The 23,671-nt window shown below is 31.0% G+C and overlaps 1 protein-coding gene and 1 long non-coding RNA gene across 5 annotated transcripts in view; one reads left to right on the top strand and one right to left on the bottom strand.

Moving 5' to 3' along the window:
- LOC119604661 (protein kinase 4-like) overlaps positions 1-10,246 on the bottom strand; it is a 121,133-nt gene extending 110,887 nt beyond the window's left edge. For both annotated transcript variants that reach the window (XM_037957433.1, XM_037957434.1), the window contains exon 1: positions 9,843-10,246. The gene's annotated coding sequence lies outside the window, so the exon portion shown is untranslated. The remainder of the gene's footprint in view (positions 1-9,842) is intronic.
- Positions 1-23,671, top strand: part of LOC119604666 — a 259,457-nt gene that overhangs the window by 109,629 nt on the left and 126,157 nt on the right. The gene's annotated exons all lie outside the window — the stretch shown is intronic.

Genomic DNA, 23,671 nt, shown 5'->3' with positions numbered 1-23,671 from the left:
TGTTCTAGTTCTGTTCTAGTTCTCTAGTTCTGTTCTAGTTCTGTTCTAGTTCTGTTCTAGTTCTGTTCTATTTCTGTTCTAGTTCTGTTCGTTCTGTTCTAGTTCTGTTCTAGTTCTGTCTAGTTCTGTTCTAGTTCTGTTCTAGTTCTGTTCTAGTTCTGTTCTAGTTCTGTTCTAGTTCTGTTCTAGTTCTGTTCTAGTTCTGTTCTGTTCTAGTCTGTTCTAGTTCTGTTCTAGTTCTGTTCTAGTTCTGTTCTAGTTCTGTTCTAGTTCTGTTCTAGTTCTGTCTAGTTCTGTTCTAGTTCTTTCTGTTCTGTTCTAGTTCTGTTCTAGTTCTGTTCTAGTTCTGTTCTAGTTCTGTTCTAGTTCTGTTCTAGTTCTGTTCTAGTTCTGTTCTAGTTCTGTTCTAGTTCTGTTCTAGTCTGTTCTAGTTCTGTTCTAGTTCTGTTCTAGTTCTGTTCTAGTTCTGTTCTAGTTCTGTTCTAGTTCTGTTCTAGTTCTGTTCTAGTTCTGTTCTAGTTCTGTTTCTAGTTCTGTTCTAGTTCTGTTCTAGTTCTGTTCTAGTTCTGTTCTAGTTCTAGTTCTGTTTCTAGTTCTGTTCTAGTTCTGTTCTAGTTCTGTTCTAGTTCTGTTCTAGTTCTGTTCTAGTTCTGTTCTAGTTCTGTTCTAGTTCTGTTCTAGTTCTGTTCTAGTTCTGTTCTAGTTCTGTTCTAGTTCTGTTCTAGTTCTGTTCTAGTTCTGTTCTATTTCTGTTCTAGTTCTGTTCTAGTTCTGTTCTAGTTCTGTTCTAGTTCTGCTCTAGTTCTGTTCTAGTTCTGTTCTAGTTCTGTTCTAGTTCTGTTCTAGTTCTGTTCTAGTTCTGTTCTAGTTCTGTTCTAGTTCTGTTCTAGTTCTGTTCTAGTTCTGTTCTAGTTCTGTTCTAGTTCTGTTCTAGTTCTGTTCTAGTTCTGTTCTAGTTCTGTTCTAGTTCTGTTCTAGTTCTGTTCTAGTTCTGTTCTAGTTCTGTTCTAGTTCTGTTCTAGTTCTGTTCTAGTTCTGTTCTAGTTCTGTTCTAGTTCTGTTCTAGTTCTGTTCTAGTTCTGTTCTAGTTCTGTTTCTAGTTCTGTTCTAGTTCTGTTCTAGTTCTGTTCTAGTTCTGTTCTAGTTCTGTTCTAGTTCTGTTCTAGTTCTGTTCTAGTTCTGTTCTAGTTCTGTTCTAGTTCTGTTCTAGTTCTGTTCTAGTTCTGTTCTAGTTCTGTGTTCTAGTTCTGTTCTAGTTCTGTTCTAGTTCTGTTCTAGTTCTGTTCTAGTTCTGTTCTAGTTCTGTTCTAGTTCTGTTCTGTTCTAGTTCTGTTCTAGTTCTGTTCTAGTTCTGTTCTAGTTCTGTTCTAGTTCTGTTCTAGTTCTGTTCTAGTTCTGTTCTAGTTCTGTTCTAGTTCTGTTCTAGTTCTGTTCTAGTTCTGTTCTAGTTCTGTTCTAGTTCTGTTCTAGTTCTGTTCTAGTTCTTTCTAGTTCTGTTCTAGTTCTGTTCTAGTTCTGTTCTAGTTCTGTTCTAGTTCTGTTCTAGTTCTGTTCTAGTTCTGTTCTAGTTCTGTTCTAGTTCTGTTCTAGTTCTGTTCTAGTTCTGTTCTAGTTCTGTTCTAGTTCTGTTCTAGTTCTGTTCTAGTTCTGTTCTAGTTCTGTTCTAGTTCTGTTCTAGTTCTGTTCTAGTTCTGTTCTAGTTCTGTTCTAGTTCTGTTCTAGTTCTGTTCTAGTTCTGTTCTAGTTCTGTTCTAGTTCTGTTCTAGTTCTGTTCTAGTTCTGTTCTAGTTCTGTTCTAGTTCTGTTCTAGTTCTGTTCTAGTTCTGTTCTAGTTCTGTTCTAGTTCTGTTCTAGTTCTGTTCTAGTTCTGTTCTAGTTCTGTTCTAGTTCTGTTCTAGTTCTGTTCTAGTTCTGTTCTAGTTCTGTTCTAGTTCTGTTCTAGTTCTGTTCTAGTTCTGTTCTAGTTCTGTTCTAGTTCTTTCTAGTTATGTTCTAGTTCTGTTCTAGTTCTGTTCTAGTTCTGTTCTAGTTCTGTTCTAGTTCTGTTCTAGTTCTGTTCTAGTTCTGTTCTAGTTCTGTTCTAGTTCTGTTCTAGATCTGTTCTAGTTCTGTTCTGTTCTAGTTCTGTTCTAGTTCTGTTCTAGTTCTGTTCTAGTTCTGTTCTAGTTCTGTTCTAGTTCTGTTCTAGTTCTGTTCTAGTTCTGTTCTAGTTCTGTTCTAGTTCTGTTCTAGTTCTGTTCTAGTTATGTTCTAGTTATGTTCTAGTTCTGTTCTAGTTCTGTTCTAGTTCTGTTCTAGTTCTGTTCTAGTTCTGTTCTAGTTCTGTTCTAGTTCTGTTCTAGTTCTGTTCTAGTTCTGTTCTAGTTCTGTTCTAGTTCTGTTCTAGTTCTGTTCTAGTTTGTTCTAGTTCTGTTCTATGTTCTAGTTCTGTTCTAGTTCTGTTCTAGTTATGTTCTAGTTATGTTCTAGTTATTTCTAGTTCTGTTCTAGTTCTGTTCTAGTTCTGTTCTAGTTCTGTTCTAGTTCTGTTCTAGTTCTGTTCTAGTTCTGTTCTAGTTCTGTTCTAGTCTGTTCTAGTTATGTTCTAGTTCTGTTCTAGTTCTGTTCTAGTTCTGTTCTTGTTCATTTAATACCACTTCTTTATATCAATAATATAACTTTTCTATTAAATGCATGATTTTTAGCAGATTTCTTATTGTGGCGTAAATATTAAATTAAGCATTTCAAATTGTACCTTTTTATCCATCCTCACCCCAAAAACAAACAAACAATAGGTGCACACAGGTCACCTGTTTTAAGGTGTTCAAAAACATGTAAACTTTTGTAATCCTCTTACCCTTATTCTCAAGACTTCCTTTTTATAGTTTCTTTTTTTTCAATATTTCAACAAAAGGAAAAGTATCTTTATCTTAAAAATAAAAAATTTATTTATTTCAGCTTCAATGCCAAACAAAAAAAAAAAGACAGAAAAAAGGTTCACCACAAAAACTACATACAATAATACATAATGATTGACAGGCGTTTGCTCATCATAGCGGCCAACCATACGTCCGTCAGTCATTCAGTCAGCCTGTAATTCACATGGTTGAACAAGGACACAAGTCCTTTTCTGTTGTATTAAACTTTTTGATGATTTCTTTTATTCTATTGACATTTTGAATTTTTTTACTTAAATAAATATGATGATGATGATGGCAATGTTTATGTTGGTTGTGAGAGGTGTAGATGATGGTTACTTTTTTACTTTTTGAGTTTAAGTTTTTGTTTAGTGTTGTTACTTTTTTTTCAGCCCCTTTTCAGAAAGAAGAGTTTAAACAAAGACAAACTTTTGACAAAATCATGAAACATCATTTTACAGCCGTGTGTCACTTACTCACACCTCTTTAGTTTTGTGATAGTTTATATTTTCATCAATGTTGACATACATACCAACCAAACCTTGTTGTTTACGAACGTTCCTTTTTGCCTCCTTTACCCTTCTTAACGTAATTTTAATGTTTAATATGCTGGTATTTTTGTTTTGTTTTTTGTAATTTTTGTGAAGATGAGTAACTGTTTAAATAAAATTAATGTATTTTTGTATATGATGGTCTTCCCGTCCGTCCATTCTCAATGATATTGCGTTATTATTAATGGAATACGAGGGTTGTGTGAGAAAGATTTCAATTTGTTTTTTTAGTACTTTACAGGAGTTTTATGATTTCTTGGTTCAAAAAAAGAGTTCGAGCCAAGTTTCGTACTTACGAGGTTTACAGGGTAACACAGACAGACGGACGGACGAATGGACGGACAGACGTACATACATAGCTTAATCAACTCAGAAAGTGATTCTGAGTCGATCGATATACTTTAAGGTGGGTATAGGATCAATATTTTTGGATGTTACAAACATCAAAATACCCTCCCACTATAGTATAATATGTAAATGAACGCAAATATCGCTTCAAAATATTAAAATTTTTTTCCCCAAAATTTGTCCGACAATCCCGCTAAATTGTTTATTATTATGCTCTCCCCCTTTGTTCTTTCTACCCTTCTAACCTATATTCATATTATAGAAGTATTCTTATGATATTAAATTTCATTTTATATCATTTAATTTATTTCATTATTTATTTTTCACTTAATCATAATAAAAACGAATTTTTGGTGCTGTTGTTCACAGCAAAGTGACTATTTAGAGTCACAAATGAATACACTAAACTTTTGTTTGCTAAGTATTACTTTGAGTGAGTTGAAATATGAAAAAAATTATTTGCGTGTTTAATCTTTCAAAATAAATACTTTTTCAAAAAATTTTAAGAATTACCACCTAAAAATTTTAAATAGCATCGTGATTTTTATAATAAGATCACTTATTTCTTTTCAAAATCACATGCTAAAGAAATGTTTTTAATGTGAACACGATATTAAAGTACGTTCACATTATTGTAAATTTCGAAAAATAAAGGAAATCAATTAATAATTAAACAATCTCTAGTGTTTCAATTATACAAAATCCAAACACGATCAGTGTTTAAGCAAATTTCCTGAAATATGGAAATAATCTGAACATAACTTAAGTCTTGCTATAAAATAGTTTAACTCCTACACTTCTTTTTAATTCTAATACAAAATCAGTTTATAATTAACGTTTTTTTTTTATTTGCTCAACTACTAATTGTTTAACCCTTTCTTCGATGACATGCCAGCATCAATTTGATTGATAAACTTGCAAATGTTTTGTGTTTATTTATATATTTTTTCCCCCATAATATTGTGTTTAATTCTTATCACAGTTTTTTTAAATAAAAAAACAATTATAATTTAATACATTGCTTTGCTTTTTTTGCAATTATTTTATAAATGATTGTAGTATTTTCTACAAATAAATAGTGGCAGTGAGTAGCAGTAGCAGCTACTGCCAGCTACACAGTAGCATTATTTATTCTTATCATAATTGTATTGTAGTGCACAAAAGTTCTTCTAAAGGTCATTTAATGATGCTCATTAATTTGGTTTTTATTTTTATATAAAAGGGGCAGCAGGCACACTTGTGGGAATTTCGAGGTGAGTTTGAGAGTGTTAAGTTAAAAAAGTTACAGGAAAATCCATTAAAAATATAATTTTTGAGCAGCAGGAGCTAGCCTAGACTATAGATTAGACTATAGACTAGACTATAGACTAGACTATAGACCAGACTACTAGACTACCAGACTAGACTATAGACTAGACAATAGACTAACTATAGACTAGACTAGACTAGACTATAGACTAGACTATAGACTAGACTATAGACTAGACTATAGACTAGACTATAGACTAGACTATAGACTAGACTATAGACTAGACTATAGACTAGACTATAGACTAGACTATAGACTAGACTATAGACTAGACTATAAACTAGACTATAGACTAGACTATAAACTAGACTATAGACTAGACTATAAACCAGACTATAGACTAGACTATAGACTAGACTATAGACTAGACTATAGACTAGACTATAGACTAGACTATAGACTAGACTATAGACTAGACTATAGACTAGACTAGACTGGACTATAGACTAGACTATAGACTAGACTATAGACTAGACTAGACTATAGACTAAACTATAGACTAGACTATAGACTAGACTATAGACTAGACTATAGACTAGACTATGGACTAGTCTATATACTAGACTATAGACTAGACTATAGAGTAGACTATGGACTAGACTATAGACTAGACTATAGACTAGACTATAGACTAGACTATAGACTAGACTATAGACTAGACTATAGACTAGACTATAGACTAGACTATAGACTAGACTATAGACTAGACTATAGATAGACTATAGACTAGACTATAGACTAGACTATAGACTAGACTATAGACTAGACTATAGACTAGACTATAGACTTGACTATAGACTAGATATAGACTAGACTATAGACTTGACTATAGACTAGTCTATAGACTAGACTATAGACTAGACTATAGACTAGACTATAGACTAGACTATAGACTAGACTATAGACTAGGACTATAGACTAGACTATAGACTAGACTATAGACTAGACTATAGACTAGACTATAGACCTAGACTATAGACTAGACTATAGACTAGACTATAGACTAGACTATAGACTAGACTATAGACTAGACTATAGACTAGACTATAGACTAGACTATAGACTAGACTATAGACTAGACTATAGACTAGACTATAGACTAGACTATAGACTAGGACTATAGACTAGACTATAGACTAGACTATAGACTAGACTATAGGACTAGACTATAGACTAGACTATAGACTAGACTATAGACTTGACTATAGACTAGACTATAGACTAGACTATAGACCAGACTATAGACTAGACTATAGACTAGACTATATACTAGACTATAGACTAGACTATAGACTAGACTATAGACTAGACCAGCGGTTCCCACCGATTTTTACTTCGCGGACCCCTTGAAGAACTTATTTAATTTCGCGGACCCCCCATACATATTTTGATATCTTATTGTTCTAAATAATTGTCCATCCGAAAATTGACCTAGTTCATTAATTCCTAGGTCTAATAAATGTAGAGATGTCATATCTATAAAATATTCCCGTACATTGAGAATACATAATATTTCAGATAGGTTTTCAATTGCATGTTTTGAAGATAGAATGACTTCTTTGTTGATATGTTAACATGATGTTTAATTTTATGATCGTGAGATCTTTCATGTTCATTTTTCTTCAAGGTAGCGAAAAGGTTTCTTTATCACATATTGTTACATGTGCTTAAGGAGTCACGTTTCAAAAATTTGTTGCGATTGCAAAGGGTGAACTGAGTAAGTGAGCTAAGTTTTCGGGAAAATAATATAAAAAAGTTGGACTTCTTCTATGTTGTTGCGGAATGCGTTGTCCGCATAATATATGATTTGAACTCTTTGTTAAAGTACTGTGAATTTGGAACTTAAATTTGAATTTTAAAATACCAACGAATTATTTTACTTCATTGTTTTTGGCTACATATTTACGCGAAACGCTATGGATTTTCTGATGTTAATTTAATAATATGTATTGGTCGACAAAATCAAGTTAAAATCTGTGTATCACGTCGGATTGGAATATTTATAAAGAGATGCATAAAGAGTCACCTCTGTTTTGGAAATATATAATTTTAGTCCTTTCAAACAAGAACACTTTTGCTTACAATTTGATAAACTTAAATCTGTAATAAGCTTGTCTTTGAATTGAACTTCATACTCCGGAATACCAGTATCCCTAATTTAATTGTAAGGCAGAGTATTATTTGTCTGAAATAAAAACCATTATTTCAGTACATATACAGGAAATAAAAATTAAAAATCACGCAATACTTTAATTTATAAAAGTTATACAATAAATTTGTAGGGCCTAGCTTCTTCCTGATAAACAACCGAAAAAATAAAATTCAAAAAGTCACCAAAAGATTTGGGATTATTGCACAAAAATTGGAGATATTTGTACATACATATAAAAGCAGAATATTGTTTAATCATGGTTTTTTTCGTTCGTCTTCGCGGACCCCCTAGGATTTTACTACGGACCACTAGGGGTCCGCGGACCCCCATTTGGGAACCGTTGGACTAGACTATAGACCAGACTATAGACTAGACTATAGACTAGACTATAGACTAGACTATAGACTAGACTATAGACCAGACTATAGACTAGACTATAGACTAGACTATAGACTAGACTATAGACTAGACTATAGACTAGACTATAGACTAGACTATAGACTAGACTATAGACTAAACTATAGACTAGCCTATAGACTAGACTATAGACTAAACTATAGACTAGCCTATAGACTAGACTATAGACTAGACTATAGGACTAGACTAGACTATAGACTAGACTATAGACTAGACTATAGACTAGACTATAGACTAGACTATAGACTAGACTATAGACTAGACTATAGACTAGACTATAGACTAGACTATAGACTAGACTATAGACTAGACTATAGACTAGACTATAGACCAGACTATAGACTAGACTACAGACTAGACTATAGACTAGACTATAGACTAGACTATAGACTAGACTATAGACTAAACTATAGACTAGCCTATAGACTAGACTATAGACTAGACTATAGACTAGACTATAGACTAGACTATAGACTAGACTATAGACTAGACTATAGACTAGACTATAGACTAGACTATAGACTAGACTATAGACTAGACTATAGACTAGACTATAGACTAGACTATAGACTAGACTATAGACTAGACTATAGACTAGACTATAGACTAGACTATAGACTAGACTATAGACTAGACTATAGACTAGACTATAGACTAGACTATAGACTAGACTATAGACTAGACTATAGACTAGACTATAGACTAGACTATAGACTAGACTATAGACTAGACTATAGACTAGACTATAGACTAGACTATAGACTAGACTAGACTAGACTATAGACTAGACTATAGACTAGACTAGACTAGACTATAGACTAGACTATAGACTAGACTATAGACTAGACTATAGACTAGACTATAGACTAGACTATAGACTAGACTATAGACTAGACTATAGACTAGACTATAGACTAGACTATAGACTAGACTATAGACTAGACTATAGACTAGACTATAGACTAGACTATAGACTAGACTATAGACTAGACTATAGACTAGACTATAGACTAGACTATAGACTAGACTATAGACTAGACTATAGACTAGACTACAGACTAGGCTATAGACTAGTCTACAGAACAGACTATAGACTAGACTATAGACTAGACTATAGACTAGACTATAGACTAGACTATAGACTAGACTATAGACTAGACTACAGACTAGGCTATAGACTAGACTATAGACTAGACTACAGAACAGACTATAGACTAGACTACAGACTAGACTACAGACTAGACTATAGGCTAAAGGCTAGACTATAGACTAGACTATAGACCATACTATAGATTAGACTAAATACTAGACTATATACTAGACTATAGACTAGACTATATGCTAGATTTTATACTAGGCTATAGACTAGACTATATACTAGAATACAGACTAGACTGTATACTATACTATAGACTATACTATAGACTATACTATGGACTATGCCATAGACTATACTATAGACTAGACTATACTATACTATAGACTAGACTATACTATACTATAGACTAGACTATAGACTCGACTACAGACTAGACTTTATACTAGACGTACAATACTATAGACTATACTATAGACAAGACATAAAGTAGGTTATAGACTAGACTAGACTATATACAACACTATAGACTTGACTATTGACTAGACTATAGACTAGTCTATAGACTAGACTATAGACTAGACTATAGACTAGACTATAGACTAGACTATAGAGTAGACTATAGACTAGACTATAGAGTAGTCTATAGACTATACTATAGACTACACCTTAGACTACACTATAGACTACTGAGTGGACTATTTATCAAAAATTTATAATGGTATTTTTGGATATCAAAAAGTACTGAATTTTCCATGCAGGTCGGCTCAATAACTCTTAACTTACAAGGAAATTTAATAGAATTTTTGTTCTCTCACAAAAAAACATAATTTTCCAATTAGAAATTTTCTTTTACTTTAAATTTAAAAAAAATATATGTATTTATATGTATGTATGTATATCCAACAGCTGTGCTAAACGATCCTTTTTATTATTTTCCTCCTTAAATTTTCTTGTCACTTGCTTTTTAATTTCTTTTTTAACACATACATAATTTTTACTTACGAAAAGGACCATAATTTAACAATAATTTTATTTTCTTTTATAATTTAACACAATATAATTTACTCACATTTTTTGTTTAGCAGTTAATTGCGCATGAATCTCTAATACGGAGAATCAGTTTCAAGGATACCAGGCGTATTTTGTTTTTCGAAATAAAGAGAAATTCTCCACAAAAATAAAAACTCTACACAAACACTTAATTTTTTTTTTTTGCTCCTTGTAGGGAAGCTGTTTACAAACAATAGAGGTTTTTTCTTTTTTTGTTTAGCAAGGATGTTGGTTTTTTGGAATTTTAATATAAACAATTGCACACAAAACACTTGTTTTTCATTCGTGTTAATTTTATTTCTTTTTTTCAAAATTTTTTTTTTGTATATTTTTTGGTTTTAAATGGAAATTTTATTTGAAATCAATTGATTAGACAGACAATTGGTCATGTAGCATGCTAAAGTTACACTAAAATCTTTTTCTTATTGTCTGGCTTTTGTTGTTGATTATCTCCCCAAAAACAAATCTCAAACTACAAAAGAAAAACAAAATTCAAACACAACAAAATCAAACAAACACACTCAAGCAAACGTCTGCATATGTATAATATAAATTTTATATAAAAATCATGTTGTTTTTGTTGTTTGTATGAGACCGGTATTTGTATACAACAAGAAGAAAAAAAAAAAAAAACAAAATACAACAAATTCTTGTTTGCATTTTGCTTGTGTTTATGTGGAAAGAAAAACTCACTCAATTATTTTACTCATTTACACTCAATCACTTGTTTATATTTTCTTGTTATACCCTACACCACTTTAGTGGGGAGGGTATATTGGGTTTGTGCTGATGTTTGTAACGCACAATAATATTGGTCCTATACCCACCTTAAAGTATACCAATCGGCTCAGAATCATTTTCTGAGTCGATTTAGCTATGTCCGTCCGTCTGTCCGTCCGTCTGTCCGTCTGTCCGTCCGTCCATGTAAACCTTGTAATCAAACTACAGGTCGCAATTTTGAAGATAATTCAATGAAATTTGGTACATGATCTTCTATTGTCCCAGGGACGAAGCCTATTGAAAATGGTTAAGATCGGTTCATTATTTCACCTAGCCCCCATACAACTGAACCCCCCAATAGGGCTTGTAATCCTTGTAATCAAACTACAGGTCGCAATCTTAGAGATAATTCAATGAAATTAGGCACATGATCTTTTATGGTACCGTAGACGAAGCCTATTGAAAATGGTTACCATCGGTCCATTATTTCACCTAGCCCCCATACAACTGAACCCCCGAATATGGCTTTTAAAACTTGTAATCAAACTACAGGTCGCAATTTTGGAGATAATTCAATGAAATTTGGTACATGATCTTTTATGGTACCGTAGACGAAGCCTATTGAAAATGGTTACCATCGGTCCATTATTTCACCTAGCCCCCATACAACTGAACCCCCGAATAGGGCTTTTAAAATTTGTAATCAAACTACAGGTCGCAAGTTTGGAGATAATTCAATGAAATTTGGCTCATGATCTTTTATGGTACCGTAGATGAAGCCTGTTGAAAATGGTTTACATCGGTCCATTATTTCACCTAGCCCCCATACAACCGAACCCGCCGAATAGGCCTTTTAAGTTCATAATTATGTTTAATATACTCATATCTCGACAAAAAGCTGCAAAAACCAAGTTGTATACAAGACTTGATGACCCCCATGAATTCCATAATAATAGGTTCTCATATGACCCTAGCCCCTATGAAAAGCCCCCATCAAAATTTCACTTAAATGTCCACAATTTTATTCAACAATAAACGGCTTAAGTATGTATATCTAAGGTAAGGTACAATTCAACTTAAATGCTTCATTATGGCAACTAAATCACATTATATTTTTGTCAAAGGTGTAGGGTATTATATGGTCGGCCTCGCCCCGACTATAACTTCTTACTTGTTTTTGTTTGAGTTGTATTTGAACAAAAAAATATCATTACTTGGGGATTTATTGCAACATAAACGTTTTAGTTTGTTTTTTTTTTTGTTTGTTTGCAACAAAATAAACAATTAAAGGTTTTCAATTTCTTCAGAAACTTTATCTTTATTTCCATATTTATTTTTACCGTTTTATTTTGCGTACAAAAAAATAAAAAAAAAAATTAAAATAAACAACAAAGACACATAAAAAATGTGTAGAAAAAAAAACTATACATCAAATATTGATTGATGATTTCGTTGTCGACACGACGCGTTCAACAAACAATATTACAGTAGAGTACAGTAGCAAGTATATACTAAGTACAGTGGTATTAATTAGCAAATTTCAATAACAAAAAAGGAACCAAAAAGTAAAAGTACTATTAACCAGCAGTTACTTAAAGACTTCCATAATCTGGTGTACTTTTTTGGACAGTAAGTGGTCACTTGTTCTGTTTTCATATTGCAAATATTTGTCATCTCGTACCACTGTGCTAGCATAACTTAACTGATGGAAATCGGTGAAAAAGAAAGAGTAGCGCATAATTTCAGCATAATATGTTTTTTTCTTAATGTTTTTTTTTTTTGTATTTTGTCAATACCAATATGTATTAGTTAAACCCCGTAGGAAAATAATTGTAAATACAATTTTACTGAAATTAATAATGATCTTAATGAGGTAAAAGTGTAATTATATATTTGGAAATTTTAAATATTTTAGTAATTGTTAAAAATAAATTAAATTATTTAGGTAATTAAGTGTTATGTATTATAAAACATCAAAATAGCCTAAAGGTAATTATGGCACTTTGTTTTAACAAATATCAATTAACTAATTGCAATATCGTCACTTTCGTTTAGCATTTAGAAAAACACTTACAACATAATCTTATGGTCCAGACTATATTTCAAAACATAGAGCAGACTATAGCTCAAACGACAGTTAAGAATATAACTCAAGCAAAAGTTATGTCTATAGTCCCTTGACTAACTGACTGACTGATTGACTAACTGCATGTTATTGTTCAGACTATAGATCAGACTGTATTTCGGTTCATAGTTGAAACAACAGTTAATGCTTTAGCTTAAGCTATAGTAAAGTCTTTAGTCACGATTATAGTTATAAATATAGTCCAGACGGCAGTTCATGTTATAGCTAACGCTATAGTCCAGACGGCAGTTCATGTTATAGTCCAGATTGTAGTTAAGGCTATTGACCAAACGGCTATTCATGTTATACCCCAAGCAGTAGTTAGTCCAGGTTGTAGTTAAGTCTATAGTCCAGAATATAATTTAGAATATAGTACAACCTGTAGCTTAGATTATAGGCCAAGCTAATCCAGACGTATTCCAGATTACAGAACATACTTCAATACAACAGAGTCATTCGTGAAGAAGGATTTTTGTTTGTTAGTTGTTTAGTTAGTTAGTTAGTTAGTTAGTTAGTTAGTTAGTTAGTTAGTTAGTTAGTTAGTTAGTTAGTTAGTTAGTTAGTTAGTTAGTTAGTTAGTTAGTTAGTTAGTTAGTAGTTAGTTAGTTAGTTAGTTAGTTAGTTAGTTAGTTAGTTAGTTAGTTAGTTAGTTAGTTAGTTAGTTAGTTAGTTAGTTAGTTAGTTAGTTAGTTAGTTAGTTAGTAGTTAGTTAGTAGTTAGTTAGTTAGTTAGTTAGTTAGTTAGTTAGTTAGTTAGTTAGTTAGTTAGTTAGTTAGTTAGTTAGTTAGTTAGTTAGTTAGTTAGTTAGTTAGTTAGTTAGTTAGTTAGTTAGTTAGTTAGTTAGTTAGTTAGTTAGTAGTTAGTTAGTTAGTAGTTAGTTAGTTAGTTAGTTAGTTAGTTAGTTAGTAGTTAGTTAGTTAGTTAGTTAGTTAGTTAGTTAGTTAGTTAGTTAGTTAGTTAGTTAGTTAGTTAGTTAGTTAGTTAGTTAGTTAGTTAGTTAGTTAGTTAGTTAGTTAGTTAGTTAGTTAGTAGTTAGTTAGTTAGTTAGTTAGTTAGTTAGTTAGTTAGTTAGTTAGTTAGTTAGTTAGTAGTTAGTTAGTTAGTTAGTTAGTTAGTTAGTTAGTTAGTAGTTAGTTAGTTAGTAGTAGTAGTTAGTTAGTTAGTAGTAGTTAGTTAGTTAGTTAGTTAGTTAGTTAGTAGTTAGTTAGTAGTTAGTTAGTTAGTTAGTTAGTTAGTTAGTTAGTTAGTTAGTTAGTTAGTTAGTAGTTAGTTAGTTAGTTAGTTAGTTAGTTAGTTAGTTAGTTAGTTAGTTAGTTAGTTAGTTAGTTAGTTAGTTAGTTAGTTAGTTAGTTAGTTAGTTAGTTAGTTAGTTAGTAGTTAGTTAGTTAGTTAGTTAGTTAGTTAGTTAGTTAGTTAGTAGTTAGTTAGTTAGTTAGTTAGTTAGTTAGTAGTTAGTTAGTTAGTTAGTTAGTTAGTTAGTTAGTTAGTTAGTTAGTTAGTTAGTTAGTTAGTTAGTTAGTTAGTTAGTTATGAAATCAGATTCATGCTATCAAATTTTATGTATTTGAACACAGGAGTTCTAAAACTAAATTCACTAGATTTCCTATTAGGGCTCATACTTCTCCAACTATATAACGATTTACACTCAGTGATAGGAACTAGTTTCTTTTTTTGAAAGGGGAATGAACAGTCGGTGTGTTGGTTATACAGCAGAATGTACGATTATCAAGTGGATAATCTTATCCATCTCACCAAGCATTTGTGTATAAAAGTTTAGATTGATGATGATGGATATTTTTCTCTGCTATTCTTTAACATTCTATTAAGTTCTTTACAATACTAGTTGTTGCTAAAAATAATTTCATTCACTTTACTATACATTGCTAATGTCATTTAAGTTTTTCATTGAATACTCTTTTTGTTTTGCTTAAATATTTACGTTGTTTCTTGATCGTATTTGGGGAACGTAGATGGTATGCATGTCAATTCCCAGGAACTGTAAATAATTGTTAGTACAATTGGACAACTGATAAGACAAATAATACAATTTGAAAAATATATTGACTGCTGCGCCACAGTTTTAATTTTTGATGTGCGTTCTTATAGAGAAAGAACTGCTGCATATTGTATTTGAGTTAATGTTATCAACATTTTAGTTTTTTTTTTCTTTTAATATTGTTATGATTTATTTTCTTTTCGATTTTATTTACTTTAGTATAAAATCCATTTGATGTTCGCTGGTCTTTTATTTTAATATTTGTATGCGGTTGGTATTGGTTCCACCAATATTTCTTTTTTGAAGTTTATTTAATTTGTTGTTATTTCAACGAGATTTATTATGTCGATGTTTTTTGAATTTTTTTTATTATATTTATTTTATTTTTCGTTTTTATGTATCATATACGACAAAAGGCAATTTTTTCAGTTTCTGGTATTTAATTGATAAACAAAAGTGATTTATTGTTAAATTCTTGGTATAAACAAACACACACTCACACATACAGTCACACACACCCATTGTTTGTTTTGATATTTTTGTCATGTCCTTTTTTCTGAGTGGGGTGTGTTTTGTTGGTTGGTGGAATTTTTAAAAATAAAATTATTTAAAGTTTTTGTGAGAAATTTTTATTACAAAAAAAAAAAAAATGTTTGCGAATGTTAATAATTTTTATGTGTGATAAGCTTTTTAGTGACTTAAATTTATAAAAGGTTTTGTTTGTAGCAAAAACAAAAAAAAATTTACGAGCTGGTAAGAAAGGGCTCGCATTGCAAATATTAGTGCCTCTAGTGCCTGTAGATTTACCAATTTTTATAGTCTAGTCTATATTCTAGTCTACAGCCTAGTCTGTATTCTAGTCTATATTCTAGTCTATATTCTAGTCTATAGTCTAGTCTATAGTCTAGTCTATAGTCTAGTCTATAGTCTAGTCTATAGTCTAGTCTATAGTCTAGCCTATAGTCTGGTCTATAGTCTAGTCTATAGTCCAGTCTATAGTCTAGTCTATAGTCTAGTCTATAGTCTAGTCTATAGTCTAGTCTATAGTCTAGTCTATAGTCTAGTCTATAGTCTAGTCTATAGTCTAGTCTATAGTCTAGTCTATAGTCTAGTCTATAGTCTAGTCTATAGTCCAGTCTGTAGTCCAGTCTATAGTCTAGTCTAAAGTCTGGTCTATACTCTGGTCTATAGTCTAGTCTATAGTCTAGTCTGTATTCTAGTCTATAGTCTAGTCTATAGTCTAGTCTATAGTCTAGTCTATAGTCTAGTCTATAGTCTAGTCTATAGTCTAGTCTATAGTCTAGTCTATAGTCTAGTCTATAGTCTAGTCTATAGTCTAGTCTATAGTCTAGTCTATAGTCTAGTCTATAGTCTAGTCTATAGTCTAGTCTATAGTCTAGTCTATAGTCTAGTCTATAGTCTAGTCTATAGTCTAGTCTATAGTCTAGTCTATAGTCTAGTCTATAGTCTAGTCTATAGTCTAGTCTATAGTCTAGTCTATAGTCTAGTCTATAGTCTAGTCTATAGTCTAGTCTATAGTCTAGTCTATAGTCTAGTCTATAGTCTAGTCTATAGTCTAGTCTATAGTCTAGTCTATAGTCTAGTCTATAGTCTAGTCTATAGTCTAGTCTATAGTCTAGTCTATAGTAGTCTATAGTCTAGTCTATAGTCTAGTCTATAGTCTAGTCTATAGTCTAGTCTATAGTCTAGTCTATAGTCTAGTCTATAGTCTAGTCTATAGTCTAGTCTATAGTCTAGTCTATAGTCTAGTCTATAGTCTAGTCTATAGTCTAGTCTATAGTCTAGTCTATAGTCTAGTCTATAGTATAGTCTAATAGTCTATAGTCTAGTCTATAGTCTAGTCTATAGTCTAGTCTATAGTCTAGTCTATAGTCTAGTCTATCTATAGTCTAGTCTATAGTCTAGTCTATAGTCTAGTCTATAGTCTAGTCTATAGTCTAGTCTATAGTCTAGTCTATAGTCTAGTCTATAGTCTAGTCTATAGTCTAGTCTATAGTCTAGTCTATAGTCTAGTCTATAGTCTAGTCTATAGTCTAGTCTATAGTCTAGTCTATAGTCTAGTCTATAGTCTAGTCTATAGTAGTCTATAGTCTAGTCTATAGTCTAGTCTATAGTCTAGTCTATAGTCTAGTCTATAGTCTCTATAGTCTAGTCTATAGTCTAGACTTAAGTCTAGTCTAAAGTCTGGCCTAGTCTATAGTCTAGTCTAGTCTAGTCTATAGTCTAGTCTGTAGTCTAGTCTATAGTCTAGTCTATAGTCTAGTCTATAGTCTAGTCTATAGTCTAGTCTATAGTCTAGTCTATAGTCTAGTCTATAGTCTAGTCTATAGTCTAGTCTATAGACTAGTCTATAGTCTAGTCTTTAGTCTTGTCTTTAGTCTAGTCTATAGTCTAGTCTATAGGCTAGTCTATAGTCTAGTCTATAGTCTAGTCTATAGTCTACCCTATAGTCTAGTCTATAGTCTAGTCTATAGTCAAGTCTATAGTCTAGTCTATAGTCTAGTCTATAGTCTAGTCTATAGTCTAGTCTATAGTCTAGTCTATAGTCTAGTCTATAGTCTAGTCTATAGTCTAGTCTATAGTCTAGTCTATAGTCTAGTCTATAGTCTAGTCTATAGTCTAGTCTATAGTCTAGTCTATAGTCTAGTCTATAGTCTAGTCTATAGTCTAGTCTATAGTCTAGTCTATAGTCTAGTCTATAGTCTAGTCTATAGTCTAGTCTATAGTCTAGTCTATAGTCTAGTCTATAGTCTAGTCTATAGTCTAGTCTATAGTCTAGTCTATAGTCTAGTCTATGTCTATGGTCTAATCTATAGTCTAGTCTATAGTCTAGTCTATAGTCTAGTCTATAGTCTAGTCTATGGTCTAATCTATAGTCGAGTCTATAGTCTAGTCTATAGTCTAGTCTATAGTCTAGTCTATAGTCTAGTCTATAGTCTAGTCTATAGTCTAGTCTATAGTCTAGTCTATAGTCTGAATTTATTCAAGACTATATTCCACAGAAGTGTTACGCCTTTGTCATCCCATTCGTCCATATAAAAAAGGTGCTCCAACTACTTTATATTTCTAGTACTCCAATCCTGGGCTGGTTTTGAAAATACCCAACCTAAACTCATTTGAAAAGAAAATAAAATCACAATTAGACTCAATATATAAATAGAAAAATGAGAATAAACGTGTTTCCTTTTAATTACTTACGTTATACAAGGAACTGGTTTGAATGAGTAGTGGTGCAGACTACAACATCAAATGGGCATTAATTTAATTAGTCGTACACCAGTCATATTCTGTGGACAGTCTACAGTTAATCATAATAAGCGCCACATAAAAAATGTATGAATATATAAACGCAGACATAAATATACAACAGGGAGTAAAAATATATGAGTCAATTAAAAGTTTTTAGTAACTTTATCTTATTTATTATTTCCTTATACTATTTTTAGCCACTCGACTGCACGTGACTATGATATAAAAAGATCTTGTTAAGTTTTAACAACTCCGTAGTCATTAGAATTGAACGCAATAAAATTTAATTAATGAAACTAAATATTTTTCAAAGGCAAAATATAAAACACAGCATGAGCACATACCACGAATCCAAATGATACAAGTTCGAGTATGACATTCGATTTTAACGATCACAAATATTGAAAATGATTATAAAAAAAGAGGAATATAACAAAGAATTCTCAACTGGAGTCACTAAACAAAAAATACGATGTTAAAGAACACAGCAGGTTTGTTTGAATTCTTTTAGCATGGCTTATCACAGTTTAGTAGTAAGTTGTACATATTAAATTATAACTCCCACCATTGTACATGCCACGTTTTAACAAAAGTGAGGATGAGGAAAACTTTAGTTTGTTTATATAAGAGTTTAGTTTAGCTAAACTTAATTGCATAGTTTGCTACTCGAATGCCTTTGGGCTGTGAATGCCACCATAAAACCAGTCATCTAAAAACTTAATGCTGCATTTGGTTTTTTGTTTTGTTTTCTTTTGCCTCAAAACTCAAGTCAAAAGAATAAATAAATAAACGCAAAAACAAAAATTGAACAAAACTAAACAATTTACTCAAAGTTTTGTTGTATGAAAAAGTAAAAAAAACACTCAAGATTGTATTGGTGTGTGCCACCACCATCATGACCACAAAAGTAGCAAAAGATGCAGGGAAGAAGTTATTTAACACTTCAGCTCAAATTGCACTAAGCTACAGGGATTTTTACAGAAATTAATGAATTATGAAAATAAAGAAATTCTAAGAATTTGTAGTTCAGCTTTTGGATCTAATGCCTTATGGAATTTTGAACATTCAGAAGATGGAATAATAAAAAAAAACTAAACTAAAAAACTAAGTTCATTTGCTTTGTCACTTGTTTTCGATCATAATTTGATTAGATCCATTTTGTGACTCATCTTAGAGACGATCTTTACATGAAAGAGTTTTTCCATCAAGATACCTGCGACCCTTACAGAGCAACATAACCACATAGAAGTTATTGTTAGGATAGCTTTCTATATAAGTCACTGGGTCAAAACTTGTCGTATAATAAACGGCCTGAAATGGTCCCAATTGTTTAGGTAAGGGTGATCTATATTTTTAAAAAAGGGCTTATTCTAAACATTGTAATTGTAGATCAAGTACGATCTCTCTCTTTCATCGTTCATTTGTCAATCATGATCGATGCCATAACCGGGAGAGTTCTAAAGTTTCGTCTACGAAAGATCAGTTTGTTTTAGTATTCATTGACACTATTTTTTTGTAACTGGGGCAGAGAATTAATGTAATTGATCAACGATCTCATTACATTGAAGTTGCACCTCAGTTGTGTTCAACGGGTAAAGTAATGCCTGACCCTGATATTTTTCGAATAAAACTTATGACTTCTGTGTACTTCTAGTCATGCACTCTATTCCCGAAGTTTTCCTTTCGAAATAAAAATGGTTAGAACAAAATTTTACCACAACAGGCCCATATAGTAATGTGTACATTATTTTTCCGAAGTTTTTCTCTTAGTTAGTTAGTTAGTTAGTTAGTTAGTTAGTTAGTTAGTTAGTTAGTTAGTTAGTTAGTTAGTTAGTTAGTTAGTTAGTTAGTTAGTTAGTTAGTTAGTTAGTTAGTTAGTTAGTTAGTTAGTTAGTTAGTTAGTTAGTTAGTTAGTTAGTTAGTTAGTTAGTTAGTTAGTTAGTTAGTTAGTTAGTTAGTTAGTTAGTTAGTTAGTTAGTTAGTTAGTTAGTTAGTTAGTTAGTTAGTTAGTTAGTTAGTTAGTTAGTAGTTAGTTAGTTAGTTAGTTAGTTAGTTAGTTAGTTAGTTAGTTAGTTAGTTAGTTAGTTAGTTAGTTAGTTAGTTAGTTAGTTAGTTAGTTAGTTAGTTAGTTAGTTAGTTAGTTAGTTAGTTAGTTAGTTAGTTAGTTAGTTAGTTAGTTAGTTAGTTAGTTAGTTAGTTAGTTAGTTAGTTAGTTAGTTAGTTAGTTAGTTAGTTAGTTAGTTAGTTAGTTAGTTAGTTAGTTAGTTAGTTAGTTAGTTAGTTAGTTAGTTAGTAGTTAGTTAGTTAGTTAGTTAGTTAGTTAGTTAGTTAGTTAGTTAGTTAGTTAGTTAGTTAGTTAGTTAGTTAGTTAGTTAGTTAGTTAGTTAGTTAGTTAGTTAGTTAGTTAGTTAGTTAGTTAGTTAGTTAGTTAGTTAGTTAGTTAGTTAGTTAGTTAGTTAGTTAGTAGTTAGTTAGTTAGTTAGTTAGTTAGTTAGTTCGTTCGCTCAAACGGAGGATGTGTTTTACATCAGATCTGAAGGAATACACCTTTCCCACTATAGGGCCTGTTGTGTCCAAACTTGCGTAGCTTCTGGTGAAAATCGAACCCTCCGTACTGACGCTCTACAGCACTAGGAACTACGGATGCAGACAATAAGTATAATATAATCTGTTACATGCTCGGTACTACATATATACGACCGGTTTCACTTCTGATTCTAGGAAATTTGGCTTAAATGACACAATCCGCGAAGTTTTCGATCGCGATCTAAACGGAACTAATTCTTTTTTTATAAAACAAAAAAGAAATCAATGTTTCCCAGTGCATTCTCAACTGTCAATAATGTTATTTTCTTTTACGTCGCAACCAAACGATATCTTCCAGAAAAAAACTAGAGGGTGAATGAATAATGAGTGTGGAAATTGAAATAAAAGACCTGGAAAAAAATAAATTACAACAATAATAATGAGTCAGAAATACTACACACAAATTCATTTAAAGTGAGTGTTTGTTTCTCTTGGTTTTGTAGTGGCACCAAAACCATCATCATCTTCATCATCCACACCATTAACATTAACAACGTCGTCATCATCATCATAGTCTCTGTCTTTATTGTTTTTTTTCTTCTTCTTCTTCAACTTCATGTTCTTAGTCTTGTTGTTATTCTTGTAGTTGTTGTTATTGTAGTTATTGCTTTTGTATTATGTACATTTATATAAAATACACAAAAACAATGAGGTCTCTGAAGATGTTTCTTATTGATAATGAGTGAGGAAAAAGAGCTGCTGTGTGGTGTTTTAATCTGTCTGTCCATCCTTATGTCTGTCCATCTTTCCTCCATCTGTCTGCTTGACGTTACTAGGAAATAAAGTCATTATGTACAAAAAGAAAAGAGTTTTTTTTTTGGTCTTCTACTTTTATGTCCAGTACTTGTAGAAACATTCATATAACAATATGTTTTTATTGTAATTATTATTCAAAAAGTTTTTATTTCTATTGCAGTTAATGTCCGATTATAATGAAAATCTTTTTGGTCTAGAAGTTTATGAAGAGAATAGAAAACAAAGTTGGGTTTTTACAAAGATTTTCATAGAAGTTGGCGAATTTTATAAGTTTTGCTAAGACTTTATTAAATATACCATAGACTCATTAGAAGTTCTGTTGTTTGTAAATTATTTTAATTTAAAAAAAATCATAAAAAAATTACTTTGGTGTCAATTGATTTTAATGAACTACAGTAGTTTTCCGATTTAACGAACCTATATGTTGTCAGGCCTGTTCGTTAAATCGAAAAGTTCGTTATATGCAGTACTAACTCGAAAGTGTCTTTTGGGTACATAAATAATAAAATTACATAAAATCAAATTTTTAAAAATATGTTTCAGGAAATATTTGTTCAATTCACAATCAAGTTATATATTGTATCTACTAAAGTGTAGTAACAGTGATTGTGAACAGATCTTTGCAGCAAGTCATAAGTTTATGTTCTCAATGAAAAAAAAAAAAAAAAACAATCAAAACAAACAATGTCAAAAGATAAAAAATCAAATAATATTAAATTAATTAAACAAGTGAAATAAACCAAATTAATTTCTTTTAATTTAAAATTCTCTTATTTTCATTATTCCACATTTAAAACTAATAAATAAACAGTTTTTAATAAAATTTTATTTTTGTTTGTTTTGGTAAACAGCTGTTTGTTTGAATTTCTGTGTTACCACTTTAGCTGAAATAAACATATGAAAAATTGTCGTAAGAGTTGTATAGAGCTTTTGCATAGAAAATACCAACAACATTGTTATAATTATTGTAGCAGCTGCTGACATACTACGCATACAACGCTACAACATCGATTGTGAATTGAACAATTATTCTTTAGACAATATTTTATAAGAATTTTATGAAAAACTAGCAATTTATATCACAATGTGAAAACAATAAAGAAATCTGAAAAAAAAAACACAGTTTATTTCGTAAAACTAATCTACGTTCTGGAAAAGCAGTCGGACGACATAATTCTTAAAGAAGTTGAAACCCAATGTCTTGAATTGCGATGAATCTGAATCTGGCCTCAGAATTCCTCCATTACATCAGGCTTAGGAAATAGATTAATGTAAAGTTATTACAACGCGAATTCAGTTTAATTGTTGCAATATTGCCTCTGTCATATCTTGTTTTCTAGATTTTGCGACATTAAGGATTGTAGATTTGATTATCTCATATTTTTTGTATAAATCTTTAATAACAAATCTCAGATTATCTAGATCCTTCATTTTACTAAATTAGAAAAAATCAACTCTCGAAATCCATATTCGAAAGCAATAGAAAAGGAAATACCCCTCCTAAAACGTCGAAGCTTTTCTGAAATGTTTTTTAGTTATTTTTGTTAATTAAACTCTAATTTCAATTAATTTTATTTATATTTGTTCGTTAAACTGAGTACAAAAAGTATTTTTTGTTCGTTATGTAAGGTACTCAATGTAAAAATATTGATAGTTCGCTAAATGCGATGTTCGTAGAAACGAATGTTCGTTAAATCGGAAAACTACTGTATATAAATAGTACCATTCGTTTAATAAATAAATAGCACAAGCCTATAAAATTTGAGAAAAAAGTCGAAATCCAGTGACCTAAGTTTACTATTCTAAAGAACTTAGTTGTGATTGTTATTTATCCATCAAATCAGATTTTCGATTTGACAATTTCCTCTATGATAAGTCTTTTATACATAAAAATTTTAGGTCCCATTAATATAAAATTCGTAGCTAATTCCGGACCTTACCCTCAACAAATTAGTCTAATATAAAATACAAATGTTCTGAATAAAAGGTGTGGTCCCTTCTTATCTTGAATAAATATTTACGACTTTTGTTTTAAAGAAATAAGTAGTCGTTAATTTTTTTATGATAATTAATTCTCATAAATTGTTTAACATTATTTTCTTTTTACCAAAAGGAATGTATAATTTCATCTGAATTTTGTGAATGTTAATTATTGGGTTCTTGGGTGCTAGATTTGCCCCCATTTGAAAAATTTTGTTTTTGTTTATTTATTACTCGTGGTATTTACTCATCTACATATTCAAATGAGTGTATATCTAATTGTTTATTTAAATGTATTTTTAATACATTTTTACTCTTCTAAAGAAATTTAAAAAGAAAATGTTTTGAACATGGAACGTTTTTTTACGCCAATTTGCTAGGAAAATAAGAAGAAAATCAATATTAGGGAGCAATT

The sequence above is a fragment of the Lucilia sericata genome, unplaced genomic scaffold (assembly GCF_015586225.1).
Source record: "Lucilia sericata isolate MDLA Ls3-8-SP2 unplaced genomic scaffold, ASM1558622v1 Contig000417F_arrow, whole genome shotgun sequence".
In the NCBI taxonomy this organism is placed as follows: domain Eukaryota; kingdom Metazoa; phylum Arthropoda; class Insecta; order Diptera; family Calliphoridae; genus Lucilia; species Lucilia sericata.
The sequence above is the reverse complement of the archived record's forward strand: the minus strand, read 5'-3'. Positions and strand labels throughout refer to the sequence as shown.